This window comes from Arvicanthis niloticus, chromosome 16 (genome assembly GCF_011762505.2).
Source record: "Arvicanthis niloticus isolate mArvNil1 chromosome 16, mArvNil1.pat.X, whole genome shotgun sequence".
NCBI lineage: Eukaryota > Metazoa > Chordata > Mammalia > Rodentia > Muridae > Arvicanthis > Arvicanthis niloticus.
In genome coordinates this window covers 46,035,674-46,050,870 of record NC_047673.1, presented here as the reverse complement: position 1 = coordinate 46,050,870, position 15,197 = coordinate 46,035,674, and the positions used below count along the sequence as shown (strand labels likewise).

The 15,197-nt window shown below is 35.7% G+C and overlaps 1 pseudogene; it reads left to right on the top strand.

The window, feature by feature from the left end:
- The window catches only part of LOC143434578 (uncharacterized), a 365,164-nt pseudogene that overhangs the window by 16,099 nt on the left and 333,868 nt on the right, over positions 1–15,197 (top strand).

Genomic DNA, 15,197 nt, shown 5'->3' with positions numbered 1-15,197 from the left:
AACAAGCTTCTGGTTTTGTTGATATTTTGTATAGTTCTTTCTGTTTTTACTTGGTTGATTTCCCCCCTGAGTTTGATTGTTTCCTGCCATCTACTCCTCTCGGGTATATTTGCTTGCTTCTTTTTGTTCTTTCAAGTTTGCTGTCAAGTTGTTAATGTATGCTTTCTCCAGTTTCTTTTTGTAGGTAATTAGAGCTATGAGTTGTCCTCTTAGTACTGCTTTCATGGAGTCCCACAAGTTTTGGTATGATGTGTCCTCATTTTCAATCAATTCTAAAAAGTCTTTAATTTTTTTCTTTATTTCTTCCTTGGCCTTGAGTAGAGCGTTGTTCAGTTTCCACATGTATGTGGATTCTCCATTGTTTTTGTCATTATTAAAGATCAGCCTTAGACCACGGTGGTCTGATAGGGTGCAAAGGATTATTTCAATCTTTTTGTATCTGTTGAGGCCTATTATTGTGTGAGGTACAATGTATGCTTTGAGCTTTAGTAAAGTTTTTTTTGTTTTGTTTTGTTTTGTTTTTTATGTATATGGGTGCCCTTGCATTTGGGGCATAAGATGTTCAGAATTGAGATTTTATCCTGTTAGCTTTTTTCCTTTGAGAGTATGAAGTGTCTTTCCTTATCATTTCTCATTACTTTTGGTTGAAAGTTGATTTTATTTGATATTTGAAATGCTACTCCAGCTTGTTTCTTGGGGCCATTTGCTTGGAAGATTGTTTCCATCATTTTTACTCTGAGATAGTGTCTGTCTTTTTCACAGAGATGAGTTTCCTATATTCAGCAAAATTCTGGGTCCTGTTCATGTATCCAGTCTGATAGTCTACATCTTTTTATTGAATTGAGTCCATTGATATTAAGAGATATTAAGGAAAATTTATTGCTGCTTCCAGTTATTTTGTTGTTAGAGATAGAATTATATTTGTTTAATTATCTTGTTTTGGGATTGTTGGAAGATTACTTCTTTGCTTTTACTACGTTGTAGTTTCCTCCTTGTGTTGGAGTTTTCCACCAATTATCCATTGAAGTGCTGGATTTGTAGGAAGATATTGTTTAAATTTGGTTTCGTCATGGAATACCTTGGTTTCTCCATCAATAGTGATTGAGAGTTTTGCTGGGTATAGTATTCTGGGCTGGCATTTGTGATCTCTTAGGGTCTGTATGATATCAGTCCAGGATCTTCTGGCTTTTATAATATCTGGTGAGAAGCCACGTGTAATTCTTATAGGTCTGCTTTAATATGTTACTTTAACTTTTCCCCTTACTTCTTTTAGTATTTTTTCTTTGTTTTGTACATTTGATGTTTTGATTATTATGTGACAGGAGGTATTTCTTTTCTAGTCTAGTCTATTTGGAGTTCTGTAGGCTTCTTGTGTATTCATGGACATCTCTTTCTTTAGGTTATGAAAGTTTTAGTCTATAATTTTGTTGAAGATATTTACTGGCCCTTTAAGTTGAGAATCTTCACCCTCATCTATACATAGTATCCTTAGGTTTGTCCTCATTGTGTGCTGAATTTCCTGGATGTTTTTCCTAATCTTTCCAAGACTTTTAACATGAAGGGATGTTGTATTTTGTCAAATGCTTTCTCAGCATCTAGTGAGATGATCATGTGGTTTTTTTCTTTGAGTTTATTTATGTAGTGGATTACATTGATGGATTTCCGAATATTGAACCATCCCTGCATTCCTGGGATAAAGCCTACTTGATCATGATGGATGATTGGTTTGATGTGTTGTTGGATTTGGTTTGCGAGAATTTTATTGAGTATTTTTGCATTGATATTCATAAGAGAGATTGGTCTGCAGTTCTCCTTCTTTGTTGGATCTTTGTGAGGCTTAGGTATGAGTGTAATTGTAGCTTCATAAAACGAATTGGGTATTTTTCCTTCTGTTTCTATTCTGTGGAATAGTTTGAAGAGAATTGGTATTAGGTCTTCCTGGAAGGTCTGATAGAATTCTGCACTAAAATCATCTGGTCCTGGACTTTTTTTGGTGGGGAGGTTTTTAATGACTGCTTCTATTTCTTTAGGGGTTATGCGACTGTTTAGATGATTTATCTGCTCCTCGTTTAACTTTGGTACCTGGTATCTATCTAGAAAAATGTCCATTTAATCCAGATTTTCCAATTTTGTTGAGTATAGACCTTTGTAGTAGGATCTGATGATATTTTTAATTTCCTCTGTTTCTGTTGTTATGTCTCCCTTTTCAGTTCTGATTTTATTAATTTGAGTACTGTCTCTGCGCCCTTTGGTTAGTCTGGCTAAGGGTTTGTCTATCTTGTTGATTTTCTCAAAGAACCAGCTCCTGGTTCTTTGAATTTCCGAATATTGAACCATCCCTGCATTCCTGGGATAAAGCCTACTTGATCATGATGGATGATTGCTTTGATGTGTTGTTGGATTCAGTTTGCGAGAATTTTATTGAGTATTTTTGCATCGATATTCATAAGAGATATTGGTCTGTAGTTCTCCTTCTTTGTTGGGTCTTTGTGAGGCTTAGGTATGAGCGTAATTGTAGCTTCATAAAACGAACTGGGTTTTGTTGATATTTTGTATAGTTCTTTTTGTTTCAACTTGGTTGATTTCAGCCCTGAGTTTGATTATTTCCTGCCGTCTACATATCTCCCCTGCCAATAACAAAAATAACAGGAAACAACATTCATTTCTCCTTAATATCTCTTAATATCAATGGACTCAATTCTCCAATAAAAAGACATAGACTATCAGACTGGATACGTAAGTGTCCATCACTTATACAGGCAATCCTCTGTCCCCAATCTCCTTCTCCTCAGAGAAGTGGGAAAAATTCCCTAGCTGTAAACACACCATGGCAAACCAAGTCACTGCATGACTGCCCACATCTACTCCCACTGAGGCAAGAGGAAGCAGCCCAGAAGGGGAAACTGAATACAAATGTAGGCCACAGAGTCAGGGACTGCTCCCACTCTAGTTGTTGGGGAACCCTCAGGAAGACCAATCTGAACATCCGTTACATATATGCCAGCAGGGGTGTGGGGTTTAGGTCCAGTCAATTTATAGTCTTTTGTTGGTGGTTTATTCAGTCTTATGGAGCTACAAGGGTACAGGTTAGTTCTCTATGTTGGTCTTTTTGTTGAGTTCCTATCACCCTGATGGTCCCTCAATTCTTCTGCCAAGGCTTTCCTAGCTCTATCTAATGTTAGGCTAGGAAACATCTCCCCCATTTCAATTGGCTGCTGGATTGAACCTCTGAAAGACCACCCATGCTTGACTCGTGCCTGAAAGCATAAGAAGTATTATCAACAGTATCAGGGATTGGTTATTTTACATGGAATGGAACAGAAAGTGGGTCAGAAATTAGATGACTATTGCCTCAGTATGTGCTTTATCTGTTCATTGTACTTCTTTTATGCAGGGCAAATTTTAGATTAAAGGGTTTGTGGGTAGATTGGTAGCCTTATGCCTCCACTAGGCCTCCTGCCTGGTTACAGGAGGTAGACACTTCTGGATACATATCAAACTCTGCAAGGAGTGTTAGCCAGAGTCATTGTCTTAGACTCTATAGTCATCCCTCCTTTATTCCAGGGGTCTGGCACACTCTAATAATGCTACATTCTCTTCCAGCTACAGATTTATATTCACTATCCTGGCCCACCATCCCTGCCTCTAAGCACATCTGATTACCCCACTACTTATTTCTTCTCCATTCCATCTTATAGACAGTTCACTCCCTGCAACCATGTCCAGTTATTATTTTATTTGCCCTTCAGAGTGAGATTAAGGTTATCCTACCTTGACCCTATGTGTTATTTAGATTCTTTGGGTATATGGATTCTACTGTGGATATCCTGTTCTTTATGTTTCATGTTCATTTATAAGTGAATACATACCTTGAGTATCCCTTTGGAACTGTGTTACCTCACTCAGAAATACATATATGCATATATATATATATATATATATATATATATATATAATCTGTCTGCAGCTATGGGAAACCGGGTTCTCCTGAGAGGAATCCTGAGAATTAATGGAAATGGAGGGTGAGAGAAAGTGGGGCCAAGACAAAGTATTCTGATCAAGGCCCAAAGTTTAATATTTTGCTTTCACATATAAAGGGGAAGCCATGCCCCCAGAATCTATTCTTGGTTCAGCTCAGGGGCTGGGTAAGGAGATAGCAGTCCAGAGGGTGTCAAGGCTAGCTCAGCAGGCAGTCCATTCTTCTTAGCTCAGGTAGCAGACTCCAGGGTGCCAAGGCTGGTAAGGCAATGCCTCTCAGGTCCTACTGTTGCTTGATCTATTGTGGTAAATGACTTGCTGGTCTACTCAGGCCTGGGGGAAGGGTATATATATATATTTCTATCCATTTGCCTTCAAAATTTATGATATCCTTTTTTGTAATAGCTGATTTTTATTCCATGCGCAAATGAACTATATTTTCTATATCTATTTTTTAGGGACATCAGAGTCATTTGGAATTTTTGATTATTATGAATAAAGCTGCTATGAACATAGTGGAATATATGTCTTTGTGAGATGGTAGAACATTGTTGGGTATATTACCAGGAGAGGTATATTTGGGATGTCAGGTAGAAGTATTCCTAATATACTCAGAAACTTCCAGTTGAATTTCTAGAATGGTAACACAATACCAAAGAATACCCTTGGCTTCAAGAAGAGTTCTGAGAGAATAGTAGCTGAGATTGGCAAAAACAAATAACTGGAAGAAAAATTCTGGATCCAAACTGACAACTTCTACTTGGTAAAGCTTTTCCAGTCTGCTTTCTATGTTTTATGGTAAAGCTTTTCTATGTTCTGCTTTCTGTCTGAGGATCTCTCTATCTATATTTTGATTGCTAGCCATGCTATGGAATCTACCTGTCCATATTCTGCTTGTGTGTGTGCCTGTGTATGTCCTTCAATCAGTTCTCTCTTTATATTCAAAAAATATTTTTGTAGCTCATATCCTATACAACACATGTCTAGTCTTCACATATCAATCTAGTCATTTACTCCATGTATTCTTTTTATCTATATGTCAGCATCCCATCATCCATCACTTTGATTCTTAGAAGACACTAAACATATATTTTTTCTTAAGAGTGCAAATGCATTCAAATATAGGTCTGCCTTTGTTAAGTTGAGAAGATGTGCTAGTTGGTTGAGGGCACTGCCCTGGAATTTCCATTTTCATAAAGCCTGTTCCTAGGCTTGGTCTTTCCTTGGCTGATCCTGAATTCATGAATCTATATGCCTTTATAGTATGTTAGCTAAAAATGTTAGTTGTGTAGGATATACTGTGGCCACCACTCTCTAAAGCTTTTTATCTATCTCCTTCCTCAGAAATTGTCTAACAAGTTGACTCACAAGGAACCTACTTTTATTTCTTTAGATTCACAAACCCCTCCTATACTTTATATTGTGTTTGTATTGTTTTGCATTGAATGGAAAATATACATTTTCAAACTTACATATTTACAACTCTTTTACAAGCCTTAAGGGCTGTCCTGAAGGTCTCAGAGTTTACCATTTTTATAAGACATTGTCATACCTACAACTCCTGGACTTGAGCATTTTTAGTTTTCATGTAGTCTTTAATTTAAAAAGTTATGACATTCATCTGAAGAAAATCAACCTCCACTGCTAGTGGATTAAGAAAATTTGTACATTATTATAGAAACAATACCTACACCTAGAGAAGACAAGACCTATACCTGTGAGCTCCTACTACTAGGAGCTCACACTTTTGCATGGTCCCAGCAGCAGATACCCTGGCACCCTATAAAACAAGGCCACACTGGGCTACAGTTCAAGTTTCTATATCCAACCACAATGAAAGAGTGTTTTCCATGCCCCACATCTTGTCTGTAAGTTTTCTTGCTTGAGTTATTGGTAATAGCAATTCTGATGTGTATAATGTGAAGTCTCAGAATGGTTTTGATTTCATTACTCTGATGACAATAGATATTAAGCAATTCTTTAAGTCTTTCTCAGCCAATAGATATTCCTCTATTTCTCTGTTTAACTCTTTACCTCAATTTTAATTAGATTGTTTGGTTTGTTGTTATCTAACTTCTTGAGTTTATTATATTTTTGGATATGAGTCATCTGTCAGTTGTAGGAGTAGTGTAGTTTTCTTCCTAGTCCATAGGCTACCATTTCATTCTAAGGATGATATCATTTTCCTTGAATTGCTTTTTTAGTTTTAGGACATCACTTTATAAATTGTTGAGCAATTGCTGTTCTGTTCAATATGTTGTCTCCTGTATCATTGCATTCAACACTATTCCCTGCTGTGATGGTTTGTATTTTCTTGGGTTAAAGGGTAGCTCTGTTAGGACAGAACTTTTAGAGATGTCCAAGCATGTGTTTCACAGTGGACATTGGCTTTAATACCTAGTCCTAGCTGCCTGGAAGTCAGTTGTCTCTTATTTGCCTGCAGATGAAGATGTAGAACTCTCAGCTCCTCCTGTACCTTGCTTTCCTGGATGTTGCCATAAACTAGCCTTGGTGGTAAATATTTGAACCACTGTACTTGAATTTCTATTGTATGTTTTCAACTTGAAATTATTTTCCATCTCTTTTGTTGTGTTATGATGCTTGTGGCTAGAACTCCTGGTCACTTTTCTAGGTTTTCTGTCTCCATTTTGACTATTTTTCTGTATTCTTCATTGTTCCTATTTCCCTTTTCATATCTTAACATTTTTACTTGCTTTATCTATTTGATTAATTGTCCTGTACTTCTTCATATTAATTTTCTTTCTCATTATGGGTCTCTACTTGTTTAATTGAATTTTCTGTTATTTTTAAGTGAATCTCTGTAAATATATTTTATTTATTTATTTTTAAAAGTCCTTCATCATCTTCATAAGATTAGACTTAAGGTAATTTTCTTGCACTTCACTATTGCTCAGGAATACAGAGCTGAGTATTTTAGGATAGATATGCTTTAGTAGTGCCATTTGCCCTAAATTTTTTAATTATATTATTTTGTAGTTTATAGGCAATTTTGAAGTCTCTGGTGTTCACAGACCTCATAGTCCCTGATAGCTATTAGTCTTTGCCACTGAAGATCTAACTGAAAGTTCCTCATAGCCCTAGACCTCTGGCATTTCAGGAAGACATGCTTTGTCATAGGTGGCAGTAGGCTTCCAGGGTTGTAGGCAAAGAAAGTAGTCTCAGATATGTTCAGACTTCTGTTTGTCAATGGCATAAGTATGCCTCAATGAAACCTTTCAGAGCCTGTGGTTACTGAGGGCAACAGAAATCTTGGATTTCATGTAGTGCTATAGACTGGAAGATGTGGCACAGAGTTGGTGTGGCAGATTTCATGGCTGCTGTGCTTTCCAGGAATACAGGAATACATGAGGAAGAGGATTGGGAATCTCACCTGGTTATCCTGGAAGGCAGCATGCCTCCCAGGAAGCAGGCAGAGTTTTGGCACAGGGAATGAAACTCAGATTTTGGATTCTGAAATTATTATTTAAATAATGTGTAAGTTTTCAAATATCAAGTCAAGAATTGCATATTTAATTCTAAATAAACTTTTACATAGTAATATGGTTGAAAAATGAATTTACACACATAAAGAATTTTATCTTGTTGAAGAATTATCAAGTTTTTTGGGATTTATGTCTCAATGAATATTTCTTAACATATGAGAACATTGTTAAATTCTCTATTCTCATGTTTTGCACACATGTTTTAGCAGAAATACTTATGGTTTTCATATATCTATCCATATTTTTAAAATTTTTGATCATATTCTATTTTAACTTATTTTTTCTTTACTTCCTCACTTTGTATATGGCTCATTTGCTCACTCCCAGTCACCCCCTCTTACAATCTTTCCCCCATTTCTTATTTCCTTCTACTTTGTGTATGTAGTGGTCCCCTGTGTATACCCTGAAGATGGAGTTTCAATTCTTTCCAAGGTAGGTGCTTCCTTTCCCACTAAGGCCATAAGGCCTGAGAAGGAAGCCCAGGTAGTGGACTATATAACATGCACAGACAACAGAATTTAGGAATGATACCATTCTTGCAGTTATTACCCACATGATGTTTAAGCTGCACTCCTGCTACATATATGTCTAGGTCTAGTCCATGCATGTTTTTTATTTGTGGTTTAGAATCTTAAGTACCCAAAGGACAAGGTTGGGTGATTCTGTTGGTCTTTCTGTGAAGTTCCTACTGCCTTCATTTATGGCCCACAATCCTACTTCTTATTCTTCCTTTAAAAGCTCAAGCTACATCTACTGTTTTTTTGCAGTTGTCTCTATCTGGCTGAGTCAGCAGCTGTGTGGAGCCTCTCAGAAGCAACATGCTTCTGTCTGCAAGCATAAAACAGTATCATTAATAAAATAAAAGCGTGTTGCTTGCACATGGTGTGTATGTCAATTTCATCCAGTTGTTATGTGGACATTCCCTTTGTCTCTGCTCCATCCCCAGTGTCTGAATTTCTTGAAGACAGGATAAATTTTTAATTGAAATGTTTCTGGTTGTGTAGATGTCTCAATCACTCTTTTGGAGTTCCTGACTGGCTAGAGGTGGTAACCCCTTCAGGTTGCATATCTGCAATATAGTGAGTATCAACTAAGGTCACCCCCATTTATTTGTTAGTTTCTCCTTTATCCTTGGTAACTGTCTAATACTCAAGATGTCCCCCATCTCTGACTTCATCCAGTTGCAGATTTTCATTTATTATCATAATCATCTAGCTCTTTCTCCTGTCCATCTCTACACATGATCCTGACACCCTAATCCTACTTTCTTACTCACCCCTTTCTCCCAGTTCCCTTTTCTCCCTCTGCATATTATAGCTATTTTACTCCAATTTCTAAATCAAAATCAAGATTCCTTGGTTGCCCTTTCATCAAGTGTATGTTCACTTGGTCTTAGTAGTGTTAAATGGTGCATATATTTTATGGTTAATATCTATTTTAACTAAGTACATACCATGCATGTCATTTCGTGACTGCGTTACCTCAAACAGGATGAAAGTATGAAGGTCTAAACATTTGCTTGCAAAATTCTTGAGTTCTTTGTTTAAATGTACCATATTTCTTTTATCCACACTTAAGCTTTTCATATAGCTTTATTTACAAATTTTGGCTTTTTCAAATAAACTGAAATGAACATATTTGATAAATTTTTTTCATGGGATGATAGTGAACTTAATATTTTATAATATATCTCTCCTTATTTTCTTATAAATATCTCTCTGACTTTTAATATATTGATTAATCTTGCATTATCATTCAGTCATAAAAGAAGTATTGTACATGCTCATTTCTATCATTCTGTCATTGGAAAGGTGATTTGTTTCCATATTGATAATCATTTTCACAGAGGAAATAATATTTTTTAATTAATAGGTGAAATTTGCCACAAGTTTGTTTCAAGTTATACTGTTATAATTAATACTAAATTATGACATAAATAATATTATAAAATATATCATATGTTTCATGAAATATCTTCTAATACTTATTATGTTTCAAGTTCATTGCAGAATCCATAATGAAGAGAAACTTTACAAATGTAACGAATGTGGGAAATCCTTTATCAAGTCATTACATCTTAAAGATCATCACAGAATCCATACAGGAGAGAAACCTTACAAATGTAATAAATGTTGGAAATTGTTTACACAGAACTCAAACCTTCAAGTTCACTACAGGTTTCATAGAGGAGAAAAACCTTACAAATGTAATGAATGTGGCAAATCATTTACACAGAACTCAAACCTTCAAGTTCACTACAGGTTCCATAGAGGAGAAAAACCTTACAAATGTAATGAATGTGGCAAATCTTTTACTCAGAATTCACACCTTCAAGTTCACCAAAGAATCCATACAGGAGAGAAACCTTACAAATGTAATGAATGTGGCAAATCTTTTACTCAGAATTCAAGCCTTCAAGTTCACCAAAGTATCCATACAGGAGAGAAACCTTAAAAATGTAATGAGTGTGGGAAATCTATTACAGAAAACCCAGGCCTTTAAGTTCATCACACAATACATACATACCCAAAAGGCATATTATATTCATATTCTGTAGTTCTTTCAAAAACAAAATATGAAAATTATTTTACCTAGTATTAATATCTATCCTAATATAAGTATGTTGCTTAAAGTTCATATAGTTTAGTATGGGAGATTATTGGCATTTGTGTGATATATTCTCAGTAAAGATTATTGTGCTCTTAGCTTTAGAACTTTTGATAGAGTAATTTTTAATCTCTAATGTCATATATTTCACATTTTTTAATAAATGTTTTACCATTGTCTTCTAATACTATTGCCTTGGTATAATAACTGTCTATTTTATGCTGGGATGGTATCACTCAGGTAATTCAGTTTCTTATTGTTAATGCCAACAGAAACATGTGGCAAAAGATAAATTTGATTGCTTTAGACAAATTCCCAGACAACAGATTGGAATATAATATATGTTGAACTGAGAAAACCATGAGGTTTACAGAGTGTGTGCTTGCTTGTGTAAATGTGTGTGTGTGTGTGTGTGTGTGTGTGTGTATGTGTATGTATGTATTATGGACAAAATTACTAGTATTCCAAGGAACACGACTTCTGGTCTAGGGTAAAATTCTAAATGTCCAGATTCACTAGGGCACAACCTGTCAGAGTAGGCAATTAAACTGAATCTTCCTCACTGAAAAGAAATCCAAGCTGAATAAACAGAAACTAGACAGGTTTCTCAGAATATGTTTATACCAAATAAGGAACCTGAACAATACAATTTATAATGTGTTGGCCTGCATTCAGGCTTAGCATTGTGATCCAGATTTCCAGCTTTTTAGAGCTGTCAAACATACTGAAATAAGCATTGGTGATACAGCTGTCTTTGAATTAGTTCTGTACATTCTCAGCCATACACTATAAATAATCTATAAATAATCTCAGTTCCCCAAATGGGCCATTAGTGGGATCTGTTTTTGTCTTCTCTTTATTTGTTATGTTGTGTGAGCAAATGTTTCTTGCATCTCCTCTGAAAAGGTCAGAAAACATCACTATGATGATCTCAAACCAATGAGTTAAAATATCTGTCACCTATTTCATACCTTATTTTAGTCTTGTCTCAAGGAATTCACAAAAAAAAATTGACAAAAAACTGTAAGAAATAGGGAAATGGTTTGTATCTGGAAGTATATATAGATACATGGCTCTCAAGCATTTGCATGATTTTGGAAAATTATGGAGAAATAGCCTTCAGAAATCCAAGAAAGGTGTCAGATTAGTTGAGTGAGCAGTTTATGCTTGGAGGACAACTTACAATAACAGAATGACAACAGAATTGAAGATAGTAAAGTCATTAACTGTGAGGCTTCACTGGGAATTTAATCTGCTGTATATTGTAATGTTCACTATTGATGCTAAGTTCTAACAGCAACAACAGAAAAACCTGCTCGTATTTTTTATGAGTCTTAAATATTTTTATGAATTATTTCAAAATATTTATTTGTTATTAATTTAATTAATGAATCTAGTCTTCTCTGTATCCAGAGCCCTACTCAGCTCTGTCAATGCAGACAGTTTGAAAATTAGGTATCATACTAGATTACATGTTCTTGCTGGAAGTCCATAAAATTGTGAGTCCACATTGTTGTATGAACATACAATGCAGTTGACTACAAATGAAGAGGACAGTAAGAATGGGTCATAAATATCTGGATATTAGCCATAGCCATGTCTTTAGAAGGAAATGAAAGAATAAAATTTCCACCCAATATGACCCACTGTCATATCACCCTTGTTATTTCTTTGATGCAAGATAAAAATAAGAGACATGCTTTAAAAGAAGAATCAAATTGGCCCGCTTCGATTGAATATTCCCTGAAGCAAAAGGTTTACTGTTACTATAAAACCCATAAGTGTAACAAGTTAATATAGGCAATGTAGCAGGTTCATTGGATCTATGTTTATGTTCAGAATGATTATGTTCAACTGCACTGGATGTGATTGTTTGCCACTCAAATGCCATAATGAGAGGATACTAGGGCTTTGTACTTCCTGAATCCGGAGTAGGTAATTGAGATTAATGTCCTCACAAAAATCCTGGGAGAAACTTTGAACACAGCATCAATTTGCAGTGATAAACTGTCATATGTAAGCTAAAAAATGAATTCTCACCATTTTTCTGAATTTTAACTGATCTTGGACTTTTACTTCTTCAGAGAGAAATAACTTTCTGTTCTTTGTAAACCAGGAACCTTGTTGTAATTTGATATAACCTTGAATCAGACTGAGACAGTTCTGTCTATGGGCTGCTAAAATGGCTTAATATGATCTCATGACTAAGTGGTCATGAGTAAAAGGTCATGACTAAAATGACGTAAGAGACAGAAAGGCTTATTTGTCTTACAATTCCACATCATGACATCATGTTTTTTGTTTTTTGCTTTTTTTTTTAAATCAGGAGAAAAATTCAAACAAAGCATTAACCTGAAGACAGGAGCTCATGAAGAGGCAATGGAAATGTATTGCTTATTGGATAGTTCTCAGTATGCTTTCTTAAAGAATCCAGAAATATCAGCCTAGGGATGGTACCAGGCACATTGGGCTGATGTAGCCACCTGCAGCTATAGGAACTGTGTTCACTTGAAAGGAAGGATGGGAATAAAAGGGGAATGGAGGGCAAGGGAAGCATGGGGCCAAGACAATGTATTCTGATGAAAGCCCGAAATTTTAATATTTTGCTTTCACATATAAAGGGGAAGCCACACCCCCAGCGTTTTTTCAAATCAGCCCAGCAGCTGGGTGAGGTGATAGCAGCCTAAAGGTGTCAAGGCAAGCTCAGCAGGCAGTCCATTCTCCTTAGCTCCTGTAGCAGACTGCAGGGCACCAAGGCTGGCAATGCAATGCCTCATAGGTTCTAGTGTTGTTTGGTCTATTGTAAACAGATCACAGGCCTGCTCTAGGCTGTGGGGAAGGGCACAGTTCTCCCCTTAATTTTATTAGATGGCAGTCCCAATATCTGCATGGGGCCCAAAATTTCATCCTAGACTAGAGTCTAGGGTCTCTAGTGCCCAGCCGACCATGCTTGTCTTACGGTTGGAGTTTATAGTACTCCTATATTACCTGTCTTTGAGGAAAACATAGATAGCATATTGATGTATGCCTCTGTCTTAGGTTTATAGGAGCTGAAACACTCTTACCCATCATTGACTAACTAGCCATCATTGGCACACTCTTTAGACCAAGACCACATTCAGACCAAAGGACCTGTGGGCATGCACTAGATGCAATTCTTCACAGTGATGTGTAATTGCCAAGATGAATAGCTGAGCTTGCAGAAAGCAATCCTGTGTGAGGGCAATCAATCTGCTTAAAATACAAGGTTCAAAGGTTAAAAGCAACATGATTATCCAAGCAATGTTGAAAAGAAGGTTAAGAGCAGAAATGTTCCAGTATCTAATCCAACTGCTAATTAGCAGGGATCAGACACAAGTCTAGCCACCAGGTATATAGTGGGTGGCTTTAAGTAATGGTAAAAAACACTCTTCAGTAAGAGTGGAGATTATATGCCAAGCTAAATCAGCTGGCTGATAAGGATTTTGAGCCATCTTCATCATTAGAGTCAATATTATTAGACTCAAGATTTGTATCCACTTGAAGGAGCAGACTTTCAGGTAGCCATCAGGCTCCATTCTCTTTTTCTGAAAAAATGTAGACTGACCCATGACCCCAAATTAAAACAGGATCAGGATCACACCAAGTATTAGTTAAGGGATCTCTCCATTTGACCCTGGCAAATGATCTGGAAGTGATCGAATGTCAGTGGCGATCCACTGCAGACTGACCTTTAGCATCAGTTTGCCGAAAATTTAAAACAAGACAAAAGCAAGGAATGCTTTTGGTGACCTTAGGGGGTATAATTCCCCCTTTCTAGTTTTTTTTTTTTAAAGCCAAATTTTTAAGAGTGTTTTGTAAAACCAGGGAAGAAGCACCATTAGCTGCTTTCCTCATACTCAGAGTTATGAAGATATTAATTTAAAGTTTCATAGTCTCTCTTTCACAATTTCTTGTCCTTGAGGATAATAAGGAGATATCAGTAATATTAAATTGTCCACAAACATCTCAAATGTTTGACAGTAGTCAAATAACTGCAATATCCAGTTCCATTACCTATCTTAGTTTGATATTGAACACCAAGCACAGGAAAGAAATATAGGCAATAACTAATGATATTTTTAGTTGATTTTCCTGTTAAAGTAGTTGCAACTAGAAAGCCTAAAAGGTATCAAATCACCTGTACATATTTTATTTTTTAAAAATCAAAAATGAGTAACATCTATTTGCCAAAATTGATTATTTAAATTTTTGTGCCTCAATTGTCTGTCTTTGTCTTGTTGTCTGAATGATTGGTTGTTCTATGTTTCTTGTTCAAAAGAAAAACTGCTTAAAATTGCTTGGTAATTTAGTTTAAAACTTTCTTGGGAGGCAGTCTCAATTTACACCAGAAAAACTGATAATTCATCCTGCTCTGTGTCTAGAAGCGCACAAAGAACCTTGAGAGGAGTTAAGTGTTTTCATAAGCGGCTCTTGGAAGAGGGACAGAATTTTTTGGCTTCTGTAGTAAGGGAGTTAATAGCGGTTTTTCCCTGTTTGATAAGTGAAAGGGTGCTTTTCTCTTAAATTACAGCTAAAAAGGTAAGGAAATTTTGCTTAAATGTATATTTATTCTTATTCTTAATTGGTTTAAAAAATATAAATATGCTCTATATGTCCTGGTTATATATTGTTGGGAATGATTACAAATTTATAAACTTGGTAACAAAAAACTGGATTAAAGCTGGTGATTCAAAGTTGGAGTCATTCAAAAAACAGAAATATAAAAGAGATCTCAGTAAGAGTTTTATCTGGGGTCAAACAAGTCTTGGATGAACACCTTCCTTTTTTTATACAGTTGGCTTATTAATTGATCCCTCTAAAAAAGTTTTAATACAAGCCTTTGCCCTCATACAACGAGCTTTATAATTTTAAAGAGTGTTTGTTGCTCCAAAAAGATCCAACGACAATATCCTTTCAATATCTGAGACATCAGTTATATTCCTAAATAAATTGTGACACAAAAATTCAAATAAGAAAAGATAGTTTACTTATTTTAAATTATTTTCCAAAGTTTCCAGGAGATGCTAATTGGCTAAGATCTTATTTTAAGCTCTCCACAAAAGAATTTAAATCTTTGTTTAATGTTCT